The sequence below is a fragment of the Macaca nemestrina genome, chromosome 3 (assembly GCF_043159975.1).
Source record: "Macaca nemestrina isolate mMacNem1 chromosome 3, mMacNem.hap1, whole genome shotgun sequence".
In the NCBI taxonomy this organism is placed as follows: domain Eukaryota; kingdom Metazoa; phylum Chordata; class Mammalia; order Primates; family Cercopithecidae; genus Macaca; species Macaca nemestrina.
This window is the reverse complement of record NC_092127.1, coordinates 37,864,003-37,888,930: the sequence shown is the minus strand read 5'-3', so window position 1 is coordinate 37,888,930 and position 24,928 is coordinate 37,864,003. Positions and strand designations below refer to the sequence as shown.

The window sequence follows — 24,928 nt, the reverse complement described above, 5'->3', positions numbered from 1 at the left end:
TCAAATATTTCTAGCTCTGTTCCTTCTGATGCACAAAAGAGGATTGTAATTCCTGGCCCCTTTTTGGTTGGATGAAGTCATGTGATGAATTCTGGCCAATGACTTGTGAGTGGAAGTAATATAATTTCTCAGCCACTGCATTTAATTGCCAGAATACAACTGTAGTTCCTTTCCTTTATTGGGGATGATGGTGGTGACTTCTAAGATGGTGATCTGGATCCCTGATGGTGGCCTGGGTTCCTGAGTTACTCTGGGGAGCAGAGTCTTTTGGCAACCTATGGTGGATATCCAAAATGAGTGTGAAATCCTCGTTTTTGCTACTGAGATTTTAGGGTTGTTTATCACTGCAGCATAACCTAGCCTATCCTGGCTGATATATTCAGGTCATCTCATTCTGTGATAATTACTTGTTTTTAATCCTGTTAAATTGAGAACAGGACCTCAGACAAATAAGGATTTGGATGGATATAAAGGACTAACAAGTTAGATGCCAGAATTGTCTATTCTGGTCATGGGAGGCCTAAGGATGATGGTACTAGAAAGGGGGAAAGGGTTGCAAATGGAAGAAGTAGAAGGACCCTGAAGCCAAAATGAAAAAATAGCTGGGGTTTATCTAAGATTGGTACTGTGGTCTGATACAACTTCTCTATGGTGACAGAAAAGAGATTTAGTCTTTTCTGTCTAACACTTGGCCTACTCCTAGATGCCTCCCTGCTGGGGGTCGCATTTGGTCAGGAAGGAACTTCCATGGTGACAAGAAGACAAGGCCAGAGGTGCCACTGCCTCTGTTTCATAACCTCCAAAGGGGACAGTTAACATGACTCATTTTCCCAGCTCTATTGTGGTTATTCAAATGAGTGAACGTAGGCAATGTCTGTGAGCAGCTGCTGTGAGGTCAGGAGAACTCACCAAGGCCTGATGCTGTTTCAGTATCACAGCATGTCAAAGGAATGATTTCTAGCTTCCTGTAGATACCATTAGCTAAATTGCAGTATCTGCTTCTCTTATTGTCTTTGCCAGGGTCATTGTTTCTTGCACTGAACCTTGGAGGAAGGATGAGGAGAGAAGTGGGTGCCTTCTGCCTCCCTCTCCTTTGGTGTGAAGTCTGGAAAAGAAGCCTGCTGTTTAGAAAGTTGCTTTGTTCCTAATTGGCATGAGGAGGCTTGAGAGAACCTCTACCTTTTGCTTGTGTTATGATTTTGTGACAGTGGGAAGTCAATCTTAGAGCATTTACAGCTCTCCCGAGCTGTCAGTAACTCAGAGACTTCAACTCCGATTAAAACCTATGACTAAAAAAAATTACCATAATCCAGTGACAGGCATGAAGAGAAAGCCATAATAATACTGATAACAACGTGCCAGTTAAGAGGCTATTGTATTTAGTGCCTTACTTCAGCATAGAGAAACCATCTCAGAGTTGCCATTGATATAACCAGTGCCTTGTTAACAGATGTGACCTGATCTTTGCAGGTCTCAGATACTTACCTGTATATACCTGTGGGAGGAAGAAGAAAAAAGTGAGGCCACCTAGAATAATTTGTCTGCTGGAAGTGCTGTCGTTGGCAGGAAATGGGAGCTACAAACTAGTGTGGTTATCAGCAGGGAATGGGTTCAAAGTTTCAGTCCAACAAGTCCAACTAATTGCCCAAACCACACTGAAAACCACACTTAAAACTCTCTTCAGGGTCGTCAAAAACACTCTATGTTGTCTCTTTTGTCACCAGAGCTGTCCTTCTCTCCATGGTCATCCAGTAAACTTCTTTGCCACTCTACCTTGACTTTGAACACTGAGTAGTAATACCACATACTCCGATCTCATTTTCTTGGGGCCTCTGTAAGGAACTCCAGCTGTTTGATAAGCTCATTTGAGTTAAGTTGTTAATGCAGCTAATGTTGTAAGGTTTGCCCTTCTGACTCATCTATTTGCATCTTAACAGGCAACTTTCAGCTTGAAGGCCAAGGTGTTACTACTTAGAATTTAGGGCACAGAAGGCTGGTGTGTGTTGGTAGTGATATTTGGGAGCACGAGTCTGTTTGGGGGACACTTTAGGTCATATCAGGTAAGTGCATATTCCTTTGCCTATAGATGTAGGAGGAGTGATACAGCCTTCTATTTGCATTCTGGGACTCTGTGAATCTCTTCAGTTCTTTAGAATCTGTTAAAATGCCACCTCTTCCAGATACCCTTCCTTTGTGGAAATGGGATGCATTGCTTACTGGCCTTCTCTCCGAACGTACTGTACACAGGTGCAGTACGCATAATCTGAATATACTTGGAGGAGTGCACATACAACTGTCGTTTAAGCAATACAGGCAGTCATGTGTCATCGTTCTGTATGACTGAATAACAATAGTTACTCCACTACCAGGTTAGTGAGCCCTTTTGAGAAACCTAGTTTCTCTTTTGGAATAGAGATTTCAAGTCTAAGGGGCCTCTCCATTTACCAACTATAGATATTAATCAAAGACTACACTCCGTTTGAACTGAGTATGGAAAGGATCCTGTGTGTGTTTCAGTCATACGTGCACACACATGCAAAAATATACACAGAGCAGCCCCTAGTAGGAATTCATATTATGTTAAAAACAAAGGACTCTGGAATAAGTGGAAACAGGTACCACATATTTGGAGGAAAATTTGACAAAACAAGTATCAAAAGCCTTAAAAATGTGCATATCCAGGGCCGGTTGCGACGGCTCACACCTGTAATCCCAGCACTTTGGGAGGCTGAGGTGGGCAGATCACTTGAGGTCAGGAGTTCACGACCAGTCTGGCCAACATGGTGAAACTCCGCCTCTACCAAAAATACAAAAATTAGCCAGATGTGGTGGTGCGTGCCTATAATCCCAGCTACTCGGGAGGCTGAGGCACGAGAATCGCTTGAACCTGGGAGACGGAGGCTGCAGTGAGCCGAGATCGCATCACTGCACTCCAGTCTGGGTAATAGAGTGAGATTCTGTCTCAATTAAAAAAAGAACAACAACAACAACAACAAAAAAAAAAAAAAACAAAAGAAACCTCGCATATCCTTTGACTCAGCAATTCGACATTGAAGAATTTATCCTAAAGTTTTAATCAGAGATGCTCACAAAATATTATGTATCAGGACAGATGATGATGTTCATCAAAGCACTTTCAGTAGCAAAATATTAAATAATTCACTTGAAAATAAATGGAGGATGAATAAATGGCTTTTGTATTTATAATATTTATAAATATTTATAAATGTATAAGTAAACTGGGAAACGAAAATTTAGCCATTAAAGTTCCTATCTTAGGAGAACATTTGATGGCATGGTAAAATGCTCCCAATCTATTGATAGATTTAAAAGTAGGTGATAAGAGATAGTGAGTTTAATCTAAAGTTTGTAAAATCTGTACAATATGCATGGAAGAAAGACTGGAAAGACACACACTAAAATGTTGACAGTGGTTACCTCTGAGTGCTTATATGAGTGATTTTACATTTCTTCTTTATATTTCATATTGTCAATGAGAATTATTGCTTTTATAATCAGAAAAAGATGATTAAAAATAGAAAACTCATTTGTTCAAAAATTCAAGACAAAAAAGTTACCAAGGTGGCATGTAACAAATAGGAAGGGTTGGCCAACTATGGCAAGCCTAGCAAAGATCCTTGGGACAGCTTAGGAAAAGAGTTACGGTTTTGGATCAGAGGAAAACTGGGTTGGAATCCCAGTTCTGCCACTTGCTAGTGGCATATTATTTAATCTAAGCTTTAATTTTCACTTCTGGATGATTGGGGACAATAAAATCCACCTCCTGGAGTTATCTAGAGGATCAATGGGGAACATTAAAAAATAATAGTTGTTATTTTTAGTGGCACAATGTTCTGGTTCTTCCCAGTCACCTCTGCCTAGACCATTTTAGTTACCTATGAGAGTCACACTGGCTATGGATTTGCCCACTCAATTATACTCAAAGGTTATTGTTTTAAAATGTAGATTCTATTATAATTCAGGAATGACAAGGCTAACAGATGAGGGAACAACTGGTCATTGAAAAGATAGTTTGTTACACTTACAGATCCCAAGGGGAGGGGCACACCACACCATGGAGGAGCACCTGGAGTAGCACTGGGATCAGTCAGGAGGCAGAGGGAGGGGGGAAGATGTGGGCGAGAGCCTTTATTGTGGTTTCTATGAAGGAACAGGCATGCAGGGTAAGCAGGCTTAGGACTAGCTGGTTTGAACCATTTTAGTGGCTCTGGGGCACAGGGGCTGTCTCTAGTTGCTTGGCTCCTGGCCCTGGGGTGATTAGGGCAGGTGGACAGTGACCCAGAGTGTGAGAGCCTAATAAAGGGGGTGTTTGGGGGTATAGGCTCCGGATTGGTTGATCTGCATTTGTAAAGGAAGTTCCCATATTTGCTATCTTTAGGCATGGCTGTCCCTGGGAGGAGCAGTCCCTTCAGGATCAGCAAGGCCCCAAGATATCAAAACATCAAAAATAAGCATAAAAAGATGATTAATACAGTTATAGGTTGGGAGTAAATTAGCTATACCACCTTTTATCATCCCCACAAGGAAAAGGGTCAGACCTTTGACATATAATACAATCCTTGCAACCTCTGTTTTATAGAATCATACTTGTCTTTCTTTTTTGGCTATTTTCTGTGTAACAAATCATCCCAAAACTTAGTGACCTAAAACAATAACCAGTCTATTTGCTCATGATTCCGCAATTAGAGCTGAGCTTAACTGGGTGGTTCTTTTGCTGGCCTTGCCAATGGTCACTCATATGACTGCATTTAGCTAGCTGGACAGCTGTGGCCTAGGCTCAGTGCGAGTGCTGGCATGGCTGGACCTCACTCTCGCTCTCTCTTTTTCTCTCTCTCCCTTCTCTTGTCTTGAGAAGTCAGGGGCCTGGCTTTCTCCAAATGATCTCTCCAGCAGAGAGGCTGGACATCTTCTATAGCACCTCAGGGTTTCTAAGAATGCAGAAGTAGAAGTTGCCAGGTCTTATTAAGGCTGAGTCCTGAAACAGGTGCAGCATCACTTCCACTGCACTCTCTTGGTTAAAGCAAGTCACAGCTCCAAGCCAGAGGGGAGTACATGAGGTCCTGACTTCCAGGAGTTGTGTACACCAGGAGGGGTGTTTCACTGGGGGCCATCAATGTAATGAACTGTCATAGCAAGTGAGGCAGAGCATTGATTCTAGCAATTCTTTTAGAGACTCTGAGACCCTTCAAGACAGAACCGTGGAGATCATCTAGCCCAACTCATTGGGGAAATGGAGGTCCTGATGACTACTGTCCACAGGGGCTGTGTGCATGCTCTGGGTTTTCTCTTAAAAATGTGACAAGTTAAGGAACCATATATATTTTGTAGAGAAAAAGGTCTTGAAATGGTAGTGGCCAATTTTCAATAATCAGGCCCCAGAAAATGAGGATATGCTATATTTTCAGACAAAGTATACTAGGTCACCACTGATCACACAATCACTGGAATGACTTGACAAGAGGACCAGAGTGCCACTTACCTGAATTCTCAGTCAGCCAAATGGGAGGATGTTTCTTTTCCTTTATAGGCTTATTGTTAAAAGGTGTTTTGTACCACTAAATAATTTCCCTCTAAAGAAATAAAAGAAATGCTCGGAACCAGTAAGATTCGTGACTTCTGCAAAATCCTAAATTTCCTTCAACAATTTCCCTTTTCTAAAAAGAAAAAAAGTCGCTGGATGACCAAGATGGTTATAAATTCCTGGGTTGGTATTTAGGCTCACGGGGTAGTTTCTTCAGTTGAGGTTTCTGAGCATCTTCTCAGGGAGATGGCGCTGCCTCAGACTTTCCCAGCACAGTGCCCCTAGTGGCAGAAGAGAAGGATGCGTGCTGCTGGGCTCTAGTTCTAAATGTACCTGAAAATACTTTTTCTTGAATTCTCTTAGTCTTTAAAATTTATGTTAACCTTTCATTCTGCTCTGTGATATATTCATAATTGTTTTAAAATAAAATATAATGTTTTAGATTATTCATCACTTACCCAAGGGATAGTCAAGGCTATCCCTGTCTCCCCCTCCCCTCCCCTTCCCTCCCCTCCCCTCCCCTCCCCTACCCTCCCTCTAATTACTGGACATCTTTGAAACACTTGACAAAACCAATAATTTTTAAAATTTTAGATTATATTATTTTCGGCAAATATTTTAAGTCCCTCCCGTTTGACCTCCGTGGGACGAATATACAGTCATATACTCCATAACACTGTTTCTGTCAACAACAGACCACGTACAGAATGGTAGTACCATAAGATTATAATGAAACTAAAACGTTCCCATCACCTAGAGAGGTTGTAACTGTGGGAAAGTCGTCGCACAACGCATTACTCACGTGTTTGTAGTGATGCTGGTGTAAACAAACCTACTGTGCTGCCAGCCACATGAAAGTCTAGCACATGCAATTATATACAGTATGTAATACTTGATCATGATAATAAAGTGTGTTACTGGTTTATATATTTACTACACTATACTTTTAATCGTTATTTTAGGGTGTACTCCTTCTACTTAGAAAAAAGTTAGCTGCAAAATAGCCTCAGGCAGTTATTTCAGGAGCTATTCTAGAAGAAGGCATTGTTAGCATAGGCGATGACAGTTCCATGCTGCCCCAAAGACCTTCCAGTGGGACAAGATGTGGAGGTGGAAGACAGTGAGAGTCATTGTCCTTACTCTGTGTAGGCCTAAGCTAGTCTGTGTTTGTATCTTAGTTTTTAACAAAATAGTTTAAAATGTAAAAAAATACATAATTTTAAAAATAGAAAAATGCTTTAAAAATAGGATATAAAGAAAAAATATTTCTTGCTCATTGGTACAATGTGTTTGTGTTTTAAGTGTTATTACAAAAGAGTCAAAAAGTTTTTAACAATTTAAAAATGTATAAAGTAAAAAAGTTACAGTAAGCTGAGGTTAATTTATTATTGAAGGCTGTAAGTTAATTTATTATTTTCTAGATAAATGTAATGTAGCTTACACCTACAGAGTTTATAAAGATTAAGGTAGTGTGCAGTGATGTCCCAGGCCTTCACATTCACTCACCACTCACTCACTGACTCACAGAGCAACTTCCAGTCCTGCAAGCTCCATTCATGGTATAAGTGCCCTATAGAGGTGCACTGTTTTTTTTTTTTTTTTTTTTTTTTGAGATGGAGTCTCGCTGTGTCTCCCAGGCTGGAGTGCAGTGGCGTGATCTGGGCTCACTGCAAGCTCCGCCTCCCGGGTTCACGCCATTCTCCCGCCTCAGCCTCCCAAGTAGCTGGGACTACAGGCGCCCGCCACCACGCCCAGCTAGTTTTTTGTATGTTTAGTAGAGACGGAGTTTCACCATGTTAGCCAGGATAGTCTCGATCTCCTGACCTCGTGATCCACCCGCCTCGGCCTCCCAAAGTGCTGGGATTACAGGCTTGAGCCACCGCGCCCGGCCAGAGGTGCACTGTTTTAAATTTTTTATAGTGTATCCTTACTGTAGCTTTTCCACATTTAGGTATATGTAGACACCCAATGCTTAGCATGGTGTTGCCACTGCCTACAGTACTCAGTACAGTATCATGCTGTATAGGTTTGAAGCCTAGAGCAATGGGCTATTTCATATAGCCTCGGAGTGTAGTGGGCTATACCATCTAGCTTTGTGTAAGTACACTTGTGCTAGGCAATTCTTGTGTTGCTATAAAGAAATACCTGAGACCGGGTGATTTAATAAGAAAAGAGGTTTAATTGCTCATAGTTTTGCAGGCTGTACGGGAAGAATGTGCCAGCATCAGCTCAGATTCTGGGGAGGCCTTGGGGAGCTTTTACTCATCCATTTTTATCACCTGACTGAACACCTCTAAGCAAATACTTGGCAGCACCTCAAAGTTAAGTGTCCAAAACTGAACTCATTATGTTCTCCACAAAATCTGCTTCTCCTCCTGTATTCCCAATCTTAACACAACCATCTTCCCAGTCACCCATGTTAACAACTTTGAAGATATATTTGACCTCTCCTCCTCATTTCCCAAGCCTACTCACCAAAATCCTGCTGAATCTAGTTCTGAAACATACAGAAAAACCTTTTCTCTAGTCCAGGACCACACCATCTCTTGCTTGGGCTTTGCTTAGCTCAGGTCACTATAACAATATACCATAGAATGGGAGCTTTAAATAATAGACATTTATTTCTACAGTTCTGGAGACTGGGCAGTCCAAGACGAAGATGAAGAAAGACTTGGTTCTTGGTAAGGGCCTTCTTCCCGGCTTGCAGACAACTGCTTTCTTCCTGTGTCCTCACATAGAGGAGATGGGATGTTCTGGTACCTCTTCCTCTTCTTATAGGGGTAATAATCCTATCATGAGTGCCCCATCCACCCTCTTGACCCCTGCTAAACCTAGTTATCTTCCAAAGTTCTGCCTCCTAGTCCCATCACACTGGGGGCTGGGGCTTCAGCATGTGAGTTTGGGGAAGGTACAAACATTCATTCCGTAACAGGCTTTTACACTGATGTCCTTTTTCCCTCTCACTTTCAATCTTTTCTCCCCTCAACTACACAGCTTTCAGATTTTTTTCCCTAAAATACAGTAATGGCACATTGCTCCCTTGGGTAACTTTTCAGTAGCTCCCTGTATTATTTAGCCATGACATTTGCAGCAAGGCAGAATCAGGCCCAACCCATCCATTTCATCTCCAGTTATTCCTTCCTCTGCCCCCACCCTCTCTTCTTTGTTTCTCTTGCTAATACTCTTTCCTCTGCCTCTATCTGTTTGGCAAGGCAGACGATACTCATTTTTTTTCTGGCCCACCTCAAACGTGATGGCTTTCGTGAAGTCACCACCGCAGACAGAATTAATCATTCTCTTATCGGTGATTTATGGGTCAGTGGTTCTTAACACTGGTTGCATATTAGAACCACCTGGTGTATTCATTAGAGTTCTCCAGAGAAACAGAATCAACAGAATGTATATATGAGAGAATATATAGGATAGATATTTATAATAAGGAATTGACTCATGTAGTTACAGAGGCTAAAAAATCCCAAATCTGCGGTAGGCAAGCTAGAGACACAATGGAGCGGATGGTGTGGTTCCAACCCAAAGGCCAGAAGGATCAAGACCCAAAGAGAGCCAATGTTTCAATTCAAGTCCAAATGCAGGAAAAAAAAAAGAACAAAACCTAGCATCTCAGCTCGACGATAGTCAGCCAGGAGGAATTCCCTTTTATTCAGGGGAGGATCAGGCTTTTTGTTCTATTCAGGCTTTTCAGTAACTGGAAGAAATCCACTCACATTGGAGAGAGCAATCTGCTTCACTCAGTGTATCGATTTGAGTGTTAATCTCACCCCTAAACACCCACACAGACACACTCAGAATAATATGTGACCAAGTATCTGAGTACCCTGTGGCCCAGTCAAGTTGACATACAATTCATCATTACACCAGGGAAACTGTTAAAATACACGCTGATTCTGCTGGGATCCAGCCCAGGGCTTTTGTGGTTTCATTGGTCTGGGGATTTTTCCTGGAGCCAGGGGAAAACTGCCAACTAAATTTTCATATATATATATAAATAAATAAAATATGAGATAACATTACATATATTACACTACATATGTAATTACATTACATATATTACATTATGTATAATATAATTATATGTATATATGTATGTGTGTATATGTGTGTGTATATACGTACATATCTTTCAATAGAGTGTGGGATCCTTAACAGCAGGGTCTGGACTTAGCCATGGTTGTCTCGACACCGGCCTGCAAATTGAACCACACTGTGGCATAACTGTTACGGTTATGGTTATGTTATGGGTTGAATTATGTCCCCCAAAAGGTTGAAGTCCTAACCCCCAGTGCCTCAGAATGTGACCTTGTTTGGAAATAAGGTTGTTGCAGATATAGTTAGTTAAGGTGAGGATAACGGATGCAGATAAAAGATGAGATAATGGAGTAGGATAGACTTCTAGTGTCCTTACAAGAGGAGAAGAGACACTGAGACACACAGGGAGAATGCCATGTGACAATGAAGGCAGAGATTGGAGTTGGTAGCTATAAGCCAAGGAAAGCCAAAGGTTGACAGCAAGCCAGCAGAAGCTAGGAAGAGGCGACAGTAGACTCCCCTTTGGGTTTCAGAGGGAGCATGGCCCTGCTGGCACCTTGACCTAGGACTTCTGACCTCCAGACTATGAGAAAAGAATACACTTCTGGTTTTAAGCCACTGAATCGTAGTACCTTGTTAAGGTAGCGCTAGGAAACCAATCAAATAACCAGGTAGAGTGAAGCTGTGCTTGCAGGAGAGTGGGGTGCACGAAATGTATGGGAAGGTAGAGTGGGATAAACAAGAATTGGTCATTCTTTCACTATGATGTGAGGAAGGAGTGTTTTGAGAATTACTTTCTTGTTTTTCTGTTTGAGCTTTAAGGTTTGGGATCTTCCACGTGCTGGTGATCTTGAGATATCTAATTGAATCCCTTGAGTTGAACACCTTTCCAGAAATGATCACCCAAACTGATAACTGTTTTCGTTTCTCAAGCTACCCATAGATCTACTAGAAATTAACAGGGAGGCCCCTGGCTTATCCATTTCTTCTTTTTTCACTAAAGCTTGATCAACTCAGGGCTCATTCGTCAGAGCACATTTCTGGATCTGTAAGATTTGGGATGAGTCAGGGGCTCACCGAGGTCATTGGGAGGCACTGCCTGCCCAGCCATCTGCCCCTCACCCTTTGACATCTCTTTAAATTAAACACCACATCCCGTGGTAAAATTGTTCTTGCTCTATTAATAGCCAGCTTGGCTTGTGTTGCACTGAAAATCCACGGAGGAAGGGTGTCAGAGAGAAGAATGAGGCTACAGACCCAAGGGCATATTTCTTGGTCAGATGACTCCAGTCTCTGAGGAATCCCAAGAATTCTCTGTGTAAAATCCCTGGGCCTTCTCCTCCACTTCTCCTGCGAGTTCTTTTTCTAAGATCTCATCCACCAAAGTGAATGTTCCCCTTTTCCTTTCCCAATATTTTCATGCTTGAATTTATGTTTGATCAGGAAATGCTACAAGGTTACTTTAAGAAAAGTATCCAAACCCCTTTCTGTGGACTCATGAGACATTTCTAACTTCATCCCTGTCATTACTGAATTAAAACGGAAACCTTCCACTCCTGATTGTTACTGATGGTTTCTGCAGGCACATCTTTATAACACTGTGATATAATTTTACAACTGATTGGCCTACAATTTTATAGGGCTGTCACAACCTCACATCTGCTCCCCGAGATGGGCCCTGGTAGCTTCCTCACTTCTCTCTGTACTATTTTCTCTAGATTCCCCATCCTGGCCCTGACCGAGTGCTCTTTCCTTCTGCTGGCTGCCACACTCGGGTCACCCCTCACAGCTGTCACCACTCCACAGTCAGGAAGTCCTTGCCAAAGCTTCTCGGGCTATTTTTCCAATGTTTGACCTTTGCCCATTCCTGACGCACCCACTACTCACATTCTTCCTGCCTCCTCTCTCTACACACTGATTTCTTGGCCTTTGTAGTCCCCAGCTTCCTACCCCGGCCCTCCTTACTGGCCGTGTGTCAGCCTTTAAATCCAGTTTCATCATTGTGCCCCGTGGTGTAAAGACAGAGAAGTGTCTCTCTGCCTAGGGACAGGGGTTCTTGGCGCCACTAAAGAGGCTGTCTTCTGGTCCCCACCCTTCCATCTTGGAAAAAGCTCCAACTCCAAGACCTTCACAATGGTGGGGTATGGCTTGCTCTAGAAAAACCCCAGGTGATTTCTCTAAAAGACAGGTGCAAAACACAGAGGGACTGAGGGTGGAGCTATTCCTGGACTCCTTTTTTTCTCTGAAGCTGGTTTTGATCAGCTTTGACGTTAACCCTAGCATCTGCACAATGTCCTGCTTGCTTGGTTCTCTTCACTGGTAGTTCCTAGGGGATAAGAAAAGCAGGCTGGAAAGGCCAGCACATTAGTAATGCCCTGGATGTTTAGAGTTGCTCTCCTGTACCCAACCCAGGCCACCTCCTCCCCTTACTCCCTGGGTCTGTGTCCGGGGCTTGTGCAATGTTGCTTCTCAAAGTGTGGTCTGGGGATGAGCAGCGTCAGCCTCATCAAGGAGCTTGTTAGAAATGCAGAATCCCAGGTGCCATCTGTGACCTCCTGAATCAGAATCTCATTTTAGCACGATCTCCAGGTAGTTCTTACGCACACACATTGCAGCAGGAGCAGCGGTGTTCCACTTGTGTGTGCAGCCGCCCAGGGCAGCAGGAGCCTGCCCAGTGCCCCTGGAGCAGCTGAAGGAACACCCTCAAGAATGCAGCAGGCTAAGTGCATTTAGAGGTTATCAATGTGTCAGCGAGGCAACCTCTTTATGGGGATCGTTTAATTAATGTTAATTGCTCTTGGCCTGTTGTGTGACTCTGGCAGGATTTACGGAAAATCACCATAATCTAACACCCTATAAAAGAGTCATTGCTTTTAGAGGCCTTGTGACTCATGCTGGGAGACACCTTCTGATACTTGATGCATCACACAGATGTATAAATAATGCCTACATCTGCATAATCCTCAGAGGCATCAAGGCACTTCATTTTTGGTGGGGGCAGGTGCGTCCAGGTGAAGAGCAGTGCTCCTCATATGTTATGATCTGGGTGGCAGTTGGTGAGAATTTGCTTTACAAAGAGAAATGATTTATCCAGTTTTATTACCCCATTCTGTGCTTTCATGGATTACATAAATTTTGTTGTTGCCATCAGCCCAGTGGATGTTTAAAATGGTTTCCATATTGCATGACACCCCATCCCTCCTCCTCTTAGCATCTCACAGGTCAGGGAGAGGAAGAGGTAGGCTTGAAATACAAGTAGTGACAGGTGATGGCTCTTGAGGCGCAATCCCAGGAAAGCTCGCAAAGCGTTTTCCAATGGCAGGCGCCTGCGCAAATACAGTGACTAGGTTCGAAAGGGAATTACAGGGCTGGGGCACACCTGTCTGCGCTAATCCCATGTCTGAGGTCACACTCATTTGAAGAAAAGAGCATGTTTACCTTTTTAACATTGATCTTTACCTCCTTGCCCCTTCCCTCTTTTCTTAAGCTCTCTGTTCCCTTCCATTTGAAAGGGATGTAGGTGCATTTTGGACTCATTCACCCTCTGTTTCAATTAATTACCCTCAAGAGTAACTTCTTTTCCATACTTATCCTCCTAAGGGGAGCTGGGCCTCTGAAACTTTCACTCTTCAAGCTTCAAACAACCATTTCTCACAGTTATTTTTTTCCTAATATGAAGGATGTCTTACTTTCAACTTTGAAAACCGTCTCTTTCATGATCCTGAAGGTTTCTTTATCCTCACGCATTCCATCCATTCTCCAAACCCAGACCATCATTGACTTGCTTGAGATGAGACACAATCCTACTCATCTTCCCTGAGTCATCCTTATTTTGGTTGAGGGCTGACAGTTTTTGGTTTGTTTCTGCACTTGCTGGTTCTCTCAGTCCTCACTAAAATCCTGTAACCTAAAAAGTAAGTATCTCAGTACCCATTTCATAGATAGAGAAACTAAGGTCAGGAAGCCTTTTTCAGGGAGCAGAGTGGGGGCCAGAATGAAGATGTCCAGCTTCCTGTACAGAGCAATTGTGGTCACCCCAGGGCCACGTCAGCACACTGGGTTTTCCACAGACTCTAGCTTTCTGGCACCATGATGGCAGCAGCACTGTGCTCACAGGCCAGCCTTGACAAATGTCCTCTGCTGTGCGGAGGGGCTGCCCTCATTTCATCCAGGGAAGGCCATGGCCACAGACCGCACTGGGCGTGGCACTCTCTCTTGAGCTTGGTTTATCATCCTGTGTGGGCACGAGCCACGTGGGTGCTGTCGTAACAGTGTTGGAGTCCCTACAAATCTCCCCTAATTCTTCCCTAACCAGCCTGCAGCACAAATGCTCTGCTCTTCTCACAGGTCTTTTAGGCTATGGTAATTGCTCTGGGAGCAATGACCCATTTTTCCACACCGAACAGCATGTGCCATCTGTGGGCTCTCTCGTCCAAATGATTCAAATTCTCTTAAATCCAGTTTCACTGTCATTTGTCATTTGCTCTGCGTCCCAGTCTTGCATTGTCTGCTAATCTGGAGATCTGAATTTCTGTCATTTTCCTCCTTTCCACCAGTAGACAAGTTGACAGGATTCAGTGATTCCTAAAAAAGAGAGATTAAAAAAATGCTTCATTCACTCACTCATTCATTTGTTATTTGAGCACTTACCTTGCCCAAAGCCCAGTTTGAATACTGGAAGACAGAAAGCTGGTCAAGGCCAGATGATTCCTTCTGGCCAGCCACAAATATGCCAACAACTAACCCCCACAGTGAACCAGAGCCAAATGAGCAAGAAGGGGTAGCATGGAATATTAAACCCCCTCCACATCCCATTAGAATTAAGCTCCTATGGCAAGGATGATAAGCAGTCTTGCTTGCTGACAAATCCCCAGGACCTAGAAGAATGCTTGGCCAGTGTGGTGCTCAGTAAGTATTGAATTGAGTTTAAATTTACATTTTTGACCCAGGTTTTCCACCCTCCCTTATTCACATCTTTGTCATATGACCAGGCAGCTCCTCTACTGAAGGAGAATACCTCCCCACTGCTCCACTTTGGGATCCCATATGTGGCTTGCTTTGACTAGTGGCATCCAGGGGAAGTACGTGACAAGGTGTTAGTTCCAAGTCTAGGCCCCTAACAGCTGTCACATATTTCCACTCTTTTTTGGCCTCTGTCACTGCCACAAGAAGAGCATGTCTTGACTAGCCCACTGGTCCAAAGTCAAGGATGAGGCAGTAAAGGGGATCCAGACCCACAAACTTGCAGTGTAGAGCCAACTTCCCCAGCCTAGCGCAGCCTGTGTTGACTCCCTCATCCAACCCACAGATGCAGGAGCGAGTCAGCCAAGATCAGCAGAGCCTCTTCAGCTGAGCCCAGCTAACCCGCAGATGTATGAACATTGTTATTTTAAGACGTGGAGAATTGGGATGGTTTATTATGCAGCACTGTTGTGAAAATAGCTCATTGATACTATCTCAGTTTGCTACCTGATTTCTTTCAGGGACTGGATCTCTAAGGCATTATTTGCCCTCATGGTTGCTCCAAAACCAAGGGTTGGCAAAGGCTCAGACAGCAAATATTCTAGATTTTGTGGGCCACATACAGTTTCTGTTGCATTCTCTCTCACTCGTGCTCTCTCTTTTCTCCCCAGGCTTTGGTTTGGATTTGGCTCATGAATTATAATTTATCCACTCCCATTATAAACCACCAGAAACATACTTGTTGGTAAAGGTTTTTATCTAGACTTCAGCTTCAAATCAAAATTCCATCCATTTATTGAGGGCCTACTATAAGCCAGGACTCTTCCAGGCACTTTAAAATTCATTGTCTTATTTTGTTGTGTGAAGATTACTTTCCCATCAAGGAAATAAGCACAAGGGACTTCAATAAAATTATGGCAGACACAAGCTAATTTTTCTCTCCCATCAAAGAACCTATAGCCTGTGCTTCAGTATTGCCTGTGTCTCACTTTTATAGGTGAGATTGACCCTGGAAATCAGAGGCAGATTTGAGGTTCTGTTGACTTTCAATTTAGACTATAAAGCTGGTCACATTATGATTTTTAAGCTGGGATACTCAATAGGGTGCTGGCAGCACTTGAAAAGAAAGGGTAACAGGATGTGCCTTCCTGGGTCACCACTTTTAATGAAAGTTTTTTGGCAAAAAGTTTAATTAACATAAGTGATAAGTTAATTTCAAATGTTTTAAAATATGAAAGGACATTATTAAAAGAATGGGGGAAAATCACATGAAGTTTCCAGATAATATAAGACTTAAAGACATTTTGAATTTTTAGCTTTGGACTCATGCCCAAGCCTCTATTACTATCTCTTCAACCCTTTTTTGTTATTAAGGGACTTTGTCAGGAAATTGTTAGAAAAGTTAGAGAGATATCTCCCTCCCTCCCTCCCTCCCTTCCTTCCTTCCCTCCTTCCTTCCTTTTTTCTTTCTTTTTCTTTTTTTTTTTTTTGCAAGAGCACAGGTGCTAGAGTTTTTTTTTTAAAGAGCTCAATAATAAATTTTTTATTTGATTACATGTTGAACTAATATTTTAGATATACTGGGTGAAATAAAATGTATTATTAAAGTTAATTTTACTTATTTCTCTTTACTTCTTTTTCATGTGGCCACTAGCAAATTTAAAATTATACGCATGGCTTGCATTTGTGGTGCGTATTATATTTCTGTTGTCCAGTGCTGATCTATAATATAGTATCCAAGTTTATTGTCTACAGAGTTCTTTTTTCATGGAGCCTCTTGAATAAACCTAGCTTGTTTTTCTTTCTTCTTCTTCTTCTTCCCCTTTTTTTAAAATGGAGTCTTGCGCTGTCGCGCAGGCTGGAGTGCAGTGGTACAATCTTGGCGCTCTGCAACCTCTGCCTCCCAGGTTCAAGTGATTCTCCTGCCTCAGTCTCCCGAGTAGCTGGGATTACAGGCACCATGCCAGGCTAATTTTTGTATTTTTAGTAGAGATGGGGTTTTGCCATGTTGGCTCAGCTGGTCTCGAACTCCTGGCCTCAAGTGATCCGCCTGCCTCAGCCTCCCGAAGTGCTGGGATTACAGGCATGAGCCACTGCACAGGTGCTAGAGTTTTATGTAGTCTTTTTGGCCTCCTGTCTTGCTAGCAGCAGTTTCGTTATAAGAAGTGGTACAATCCACAGGGTCCTCTTATTTAGAGAAAACTGTCCCACCAAAGATAATCGCCCAACTGGAGTCCAGTGTCTCTCCTTATAGACCAAGCTCCAAATTCTTGGGCTTTGAGCATCCAGAATTTGTTGTCCCGAACTTCACCTAGTGTGCATATCCCAGCCTTATGAGGTGGCCTGGGGCAGCTCTTTGTACAGGATGGTAATAGGGCGGACAGAGTTTGGACACCCAGGCTGTGGTGTCCACATGCAGGCATGCCAGCTCTCCTGGTGCTGCAGGGAGTGGGAGTAGGAAGAGAAGTGTGTGAGCCATCAGCTGAGGCCTCTGTTCGCACCCTTGCTAGGTCCCACAGATGTTTAGGATGACCCCAGTTCTAAGTGCACGCAGGGAGTGCTACGCTCTGCTGATCTGGAGGTTCTTGGGTATAGAAACAATGATTAATGACAAAATTGAGGAAGTGTCACTGGGCCTGCTTTCATGTGTTCACCTGTTTATTTTCCCTTTTGAAAAATCTTTAGGTTGTGAGGCGATTTTAAAAATGTAAGGCAAAAGTTGTAAAAAGATCAAAATTTCCTCTGTATTTAAGGAGGTTTCTTGTCCATATACCCCTGCACTTATGAAGATGCTCACCTTTTTAGTCTAGGCTGTTATTCTGCTGTTGGTACAAGCTCCTTTCATCAGCTAGAGGTCATCTGATAAAATATGCTCAGAACCGGCAATTCTTTTAATTTGGAGAATATTAAGCACTGATTTCAGGACCCCTCTAGTCATTTCTTTCAGCATTTAAACATTAAAAATGAATATATTACATAAAAAATAGCTTCATTTAAGTGTTGCAGTAGTCTAAAGGTACAAAATAGTATATGGTGAAAAGTAAGTCACTTGCCCACTCTTGTCCTCTAATTGCCCCCTTGGATGCAACTACTGTTACACATTTCTGATATAGAGGCGTATATGTATATAAAGTTTTCCTTTATAAACACAAAGAAAGGTCTACTGCACACGTGTAACTTGGGAACAATGTCAGTACATTCCCAGCCACGTCTTTCTTTTTAATGAGTACACGGCATAAATGGAAGAAATTTGGGCTTGAATTATGGAAGATATGGTAAAGTTTGGAATTCAGTACTGTGGTGTTAATACATATATTATATATTACATATATATCTTCTATCTATCTATCTATCTATCTATCTATCTATCTATCTATCTATCTATCTATTTTTGTCCCTGGTTTCTGGCTCATAACTCCCATAAACCCTGTTACAGGCTTTTGTTATAACGATGGATGTGTTAAGCCTCAGAAGACAGAATCTATCTGAACTTCTCCTGCTCTCCTTTCGCTTTCCCCAAGGCAGGACTCTAATCTTCCCTGCCTTTATGATTGCCAGTTATAACCCCCTCATTCTAGAGAGGTTCCAGCCCTATACCCTGGTGAAGCAATGCTGACATCATGAAGCTTCCATAAAAATCCACGAGGACTGGGTTTGGAGAGCTTCTGGATAGACAAACACATTGAGGTTCCTGGAGGGTGGTGCGCGCAGGGAGGGCACGGAAGCTCCGCCCACTTTCCTCATACCTGTCCTGTGCAGCTCTTCATCTGTATCCTTTGTAATATCCCTTTTATAGTACATTGGTAAACGTGTTTCCCTGAGTTCTGTGAGCCCCTCCAGCAAATTAATCTAAGAAGGGGTCATGGGAGCCTGAAGTTGAAGCCAGTGGGTCAGAAGTTCTACTGGTGTCTGAAAGCTGGGGGCCAGTTTTAGTGACTGAGCCTTCAATGTGTGGAATCTGAAGCTATCTCCAGGTAGTGTCAGAGATGACTTGGAGGACACCCAGCTGGTGTCCGCTGCTTGGTGGTGGGGAAAAAAACCCCATGCATTTGGTCACAGAAGTCTTCTGTGTTGATTGGTTTTTGTGGTGTGAGAGCAGAGAAAAAGCACAATTAAGTTTTTCTGAAATAAATGTTATATGCTATTTAGTGAAAACTTTTCAAGAAGCCCATCCCCAGTTCACCTAAAGCAGGGATCAGCAAACTGTCACCCCCGGCTAAATCTGGCCCACTGCCTATTTTTATATGACCCACAGACTATGTCATTTACACCTTAAAAGGCAAAAGAAGAATAGTATGTCATGTCATGTAAAACTTAGATGAAATACCAATTTCAGTGTTTATAAATAAAGTTTTATTGGAACACAGTCACACTTGATCACTTGTGTATTATCAATGGCTGCTTTTGCATGATCATGGCAGAGTTGAGGTGTTGGGACAGAGACTGTATGGCTGCAAAGCTGGAAATATTTACCCTCTGCCTTTTTAGGGGAAAAGTTTGCTGACCCTTGACCTAATTGCAAATATAGTTCAACACTTTGATCACTTAAAGTCTGGTAATGGGAGTATATGGTCAGCATGCATGTGGGGAATTAAAAAATTCCCCAAAGTGTTTGTCTTGCTGGGAGAAATTCTGGAATCTTTTGACTGGGCTAAATCTGGCATAATTTTAAATCAAAAAGAAAACTGATTCTTTTATCTTATTTGAAATCCAAAAGACAAGATGTACTAATTATCAAAAGTTATTTAAAAGTTCAATCAAAAACAGACTTACTAATGGATTGAAGTGAATAACTTCCTAACCCTTTTTGTAAGCATGGTCTTAATTTAGAAATTAGCTGTGCATTAGAAAATAAAATATGAAAGAGAGTTTGTACCAAAGGGAACTGACTTTTGGTCCTTTTCATTCTCGGGGATGAATCAGAGAGGCCAGACAAATGGCCTTTTTCAGATCTGGAGCTGAGTAGAATTTTTCAGACACAGTGAACCCTTACTCCTGTGTTATTTAGGGATATATCATGGCTAATGGTTTTTTTCTTTTTTCTCTCTAAACAGTTAAAAATAAAAATACTCTATAAGAAATGCAGTTTTTCCTTTTTGGCAATAGAAACAATAATAATATACACACTCACAGTTATTTGCATCCAAGAGACACAAAGTGCTCCCTCAACTTTAAATAAATAATATTAGGATCTTTTAGATGGACAAAAAGAAAGCAAGAAGCGCCTAAGTCATGAGGAAATTGATGTTTCAGATCACATATCTATTCTAACAATAGAGAAAAGCAATAAATTAAGAGGAAAAACGTAACCGCCAAGAAACATAACTGGAAAAGAAAAATTTTTGGCCAGCCTCACTCATCCTTGACTAGCATTTCAGAACTGGACATGAGAGTAGCAGATGGAAATTGGCAACAGTAAAGATTATAGATAAGAGAAGAGAAAGAGTAGTATACCTTCTGGAAAGCTGTCCATCTATGATCTTAAGAGCCATCACCTATGAATTGTTTCATCAAGCACAAAATGATCAATATTTGTTATGTGAAGTTTTGGGGGAGTAAAGGCAATGTAAGTGTTCTTCTTGCTCTAAAGAAAAGGAAATTGAGGATCCAAGAGGTTAGTACTTCATCTGAGTTAGTGCTCAAAGCTGAAACCATTACCAGACATTTTGAAACAGCTAACCAGCAATTCCTTTTTCTTCCTTAATCATGGATTGAGCACCTCCTATGTTGAAAGCCTTGTACCAGGCATAATAGAAAAAAAATAAAAAGATATGTAAAACAAGCTCCTTGCCTTTGGAACCCACAGTTTAGTGGAGTCGTAGAATCCAAGCCATCAAGCACTCTTGGTAACATTATCCACAATGCTGGTTGAATGATCCTAAGAAAGACTTGTAGAAGTCAAGCATGTGATAAACTATTTTAACATTTTATTTTCAGTAAATAAAAGAGAAGGGTTTCAACTGGAGGTCAGATGCAAAATTAAGTGGGGCCTGTGAATCTGTTTTAAGTGATGAGCTGTAGGCCTCTCCTGTGTTTCCAGAACTGGAAGAGACACCATTGGAAAACACACTGGGCTTAAATTAACATCCTTTCCTGGTGGATCTGGGGGCTGAATTGATGGGCACAGTGGGTCAAGTTATTTTTTACAGATTTACATCTTTGATTAAAAAGTTTCCTTTTAATCTTTGACCCAGTTGGAGTTTATTTTGGTGAATTGTAGATTTTTTTTTGTTCCAAATAACAAATAGTCTCAGCACTGTTTGTTGAATAGTGAATTGTTCCTTTCCCCCGCTGATTTGTGAAAATATCAGTTGTCACCATTTCCTGAATGTCTGTTATGTATCAGGTGCTTTGATATGTTTTGTAATGGAGTTGCGCCTTTTCTAGGTGACCCAGAATCTGAAATTCCATCCTGCATTTGATAAATTATCTATCTTATGCATCTTGCTAGGAAAGGAGAGGTTGCCTTCACTATAAAACTCGAAAATGGCAAGAACTTATTTTCCCAGACTCCTTTGCACTTAGGTTAGGAGCAACCAATCAACAGACCCTCTCTGGAATTTACAACTGGATCTATTGATTCGAAGAGGGTGGACCAAGCCAACGCCATTCTGATGAGTGATCCAGCAACAACTACTGTCTAGGAGCATATGTGGCCATGCCAGCAGTGACATCCAGGATTCCATGGTAGGGCTGGCAGTCCTCACATGTTCTTTGGGGGCCTGAATTTCTGTGGTCCTGGTTGCTGCCTAGTCTTCCTTGTTCTTCCCTTTTCCGAAGACTGTTTCTCTCCCCTTCTCAGAAATTTTGTAAGCAACACAAGAGCCTTGAATAAATTCCTCATCTGCCCACATTAGCCAGAGTATGTCTCTGCCACTTATAACTAAAAACCTTGACTAATACAGGTAGGATATCATTTGATTTTCAAATCCCCACACCTTAAAGATACATATCACCATCCTCATTCCATTTTAGGTAATTAATATTCAGTAAGAGTATTAACTTGCTCAAGAGTGCATAGCTAGGAAGTAATAGGACTGGAATTCAAATCCAGGTTTGAATTTGTCTGATTCTGAAGTTCATACTCTTTCTACTCTATCACACAATTCCAACATTATCATAAACTATCTCTCTCTCTCTCTCACACACACACACATATGAGTGCTCTTTCTCTCTCAAGGCAGAAACTATGTGTAATTTTTTGGTGTGTGCTTTCATTATGCTCCATTGGTATAGCCTGGTGCTGCCATCACACTGTTTGATTTATTGCACCTTTATAATAAGTTTTAAAGTTGAGTATAGCAAGTTCTCCTTTATTCTTTTAAATCATTTTCTTGCCTCTTCCTGAATGTTTCTTTTTCTAGATGAACAATTGGATAATTTTGCAAAGTTTTCCCCAAATCATGGGGGAACAAATTAGCAGCTTGAATTTGAGGTGCTTAATGTTATTTTCACTTAACAGGGTTACATGAAGTAACCTTCATTGCTCCCACATGTGTATGTGTGCGCACATTCATGCACACACTCACAAACATGTACCTATATAAAGACTTTTGGTTCTTTTATAAAGACTCCTTGTTTGTTAGCTTCAGCATATTTTCAAATTCTGTAGAGGCAGAAAGTATGGCAGTATTGGTCCAAGAAACCATTGGACATTGAGACTGGCCAAAAAATGGAAAGAAGATGCCTTGATAAGAGAGTAGCAGTGGGGAGCAAAATAGTTCTTCGCAGGCTTTATTTTTTATATTGCTTTGCTCCTGCAAAAAGCAGCGTGGTTCACTTTGATTCTTCCATTATTTTTCTCCAAGCATAATTTTTATGCTGTGGGAATTCTCTCCAAGCAACACTCGACAAATAAATCCCAGGAAGATGTCTGGTTTGCATGTGCACATAATTTTCCTGGTGTGAATTCTAGGTAATAGAAAGCCTAAATAATGTCCTTGGTCCTGGAAGAATTTCTGTAATTATGGCTTTGTTGAGGCTCTATTAAGAACCAATAAGACCCACAATCCTTGCCTGGTCCAATAAACCAAGAGAGTAATTTCCACCTTTTTAAGTGGATGTGGATTTGATACATAGGTGTTCATCACGAATTAATGAAAAGCCCTTACTTTTGATCCAGGAGGACACCAGGCTCTTCCTTCTCTCTTGCAGAAAAACATTCAAGTACAAACATCCTTGTGAGAATCCCCCATAGGAAATTCTATGCATCTGCTCAGATTAAAAAGGCATCAACTTATTTATTTCCTCTAATAGAGAGGGACTTCTCTGAACACTGAGTTCTCTCCTGAAAGGCCAGTGGCTTGGTTCTGGGAATTGAGAGATGCTGGTAATTGGCGTGATGCTCTTCATAGGAGATTCTGAGGGTGTACAAATGCTGATACCCACATGTAAACTGTGCTGTGGAATCCAGCTGTCTTTCTTGCAGCACAGACTCAACAATGCCAGGAAATTTCTGAGAACTACACTTTTATTCCAGATCCAGGGTTATTCTTTTCTACCGTAGTCTACACAGGTATTTCTAGTCTGTCTCAGAATTGTGGATAACATCAGAAATGGAATGCAGCTTGTAGCAAGCCAGAGAGCTAACTTCTAAAATTAAATTAAAATTAGACATGGAACCTCATATCTTTGAAGATGTGCTGCATAATAAGGTGGAACTGAATGTTGTGCCCAGGAAATTTATGCCATATTTGCAGCAACACTTATGATAAAAAATTGAATTGATGAGCGGAGAGTTAATCATGTTGTAACAGCATATACAGTAATCTCATGAACCACTCTCCACTAGAGTTAATAATTAACTGTTGCTGTGCACTGAGCTACCCAGTAATGTGGCCTGGCTTGGCTTTCCATCAGCAAAGACCCGGCAACCAGGGGCAATGGCTTCTGAGGAGAGTCAGTCAAAAATTGCATTTGCCTATATAAAATCTATGCTTTTACTTTCTCCTGATTTGGAACAGAGCTGGTTTGCTAGCTAAAGTTGTGGCGATAATGACTAGAAATGAATTTCGCATCTAGACACGTTCTGAAAGGCCAGTTCTGGGCATCCATAAAGAAGAAAACTCGTAAGGTAACCTAAAAGGGACAAAATGATAGCTGCTGTAATTCAACTGTCTTTAACAGCAGTCTGCCAGTCTGCCCAATTAGGTATTATTGGTCCTTTCGCACATATTGTAGTGAAAAAGAACTTGCTTTATCTTTAGAGAAACTTAGTTTTACTGCTGATTCAAACAAATCAAAAATATAGATTTGGTCTCCTTTCAGTTTTTTGAAATTTCCAATACTGTGTATTTGGTAACCAGTAGTACGCATTTGATTCCTCTAGTGATCATGAGTGCTGATATTACTATGTATACAAAATGCTTTAGAAATCAGCTCACAGTGCAATTTCCTACTGTGGTTTGAGTGAATGATTCATGACTACAAATTTAAATGGTAGGTGGATACAGAGAAAAGTCATCTGAGTTTTTATATGATGACCCCTTTCCAGGTAAAGTGTCACAAATAATTATTTCTCCTAAGTTTTTCTAGACTCCAGTGAAAATCTATCATGCCATTTTTCTCCCTCCTTAAGGGAACAGTTATCCATTGCTCAAAGACTAATGCGAGAGTCTGAAATCTTAATTGAACAAAACATATTTATCTCCCCCCAAATTTAAATTTAAATCCAAAATTTAAAAAGGTTGACCAACATTGCTTAAAATATTGTTCACCAAAGCTAGGAAAAAGTCCAAGCAACTATGAGTTACTTATGTCATAAGTAAAAAAGCATTTGGTGGCTTCACAATTTTTAATGTAGCCAAGTAGTGTTATAAAATTATGGTTCTTCTGACAAGGCGAAGGTTCCCCAGGGGTCTGTCTCTTGTGGGTGAAAAGGCAAAGTCATTTCATATCAGATGTGTGCTATTTAGAGAACTGTTCTGGGTGCTAAGAAAGTTAACAATCATCCAAATGGTGATAACTTACTAAAATAATGCACACTGGTCAGCCCCAGAATACATGATTCACAAAAGGAACTGATATATACTCATTAATCCTAGAGGCTGAAGATCCAAGAACAATTACTGAAAGTTCTACATAACTTGCCATTTCTGTAATTTCCCAATTTGAGCCTTTTAAAACCTATGGAGTCGCCGGGCACGGTGGCTCAAGCCTGTAATCCCAGCACTTTGGGAGGCCGAGACGGGCAGATCACGAGGTCAGGAGATCGAGACCATCCTGGCTAACACGGTGAAACCCCGTCTCTACTAAAAAAAATACAAAAAACTAGCCGGGCGCAGTGGCGGGCGCCTGCAGTCCCAGCTACTCGGGAGGCTGAGGCAGGAGAATGGCGTGAACCCAGGAGGCGGAGCTTGCAGTAAGCTGAGATCCGGC

General features: G+C 41.7%; 2 long non-coding RNA genes across 3 annotated transcripts in view; one reads left to right on the top strand and one right to left on the bottom strand.

Annotated features, from left to right (window-relative positions):
* The first annotated feature begins 1,341 nt into the window (after positions 1–1,341).
* LOC139362304 (uncharacterized) overlaps positions 1,342–24,928 on the top strand; it is a 31,914-nt gene continuing 8,327 nt past the window's right edge. The window contains exons 1-2 of the long non-coding RNA XR_011620911.1: positions 1,342–1,517; positions 1,938–2,060. This is a non-coding gene — a long non-coding RNA (uncharacterized lncRNA). The remainder of the gene's footprint in view (positions 1,518–1,937; positions 2,061–24,928) is intronic.
* The window catches only part of LOC139362303 (uncharacterized), a 41,672-nt gene continuing 41,342 nt past the window's right edge, over positions 24,599–24,928 (bottom strand). For both annotated transcript variants that reach the window (XR_011620910.1, XR_011620909.1), the window contains one exon: positions 24,599–24,676. This is a non-coding gene — a long non-coding RNA (uncharacterized lncRNA). The remainder of the gene's footprint in view (positions 24,677–24,928) is intronic.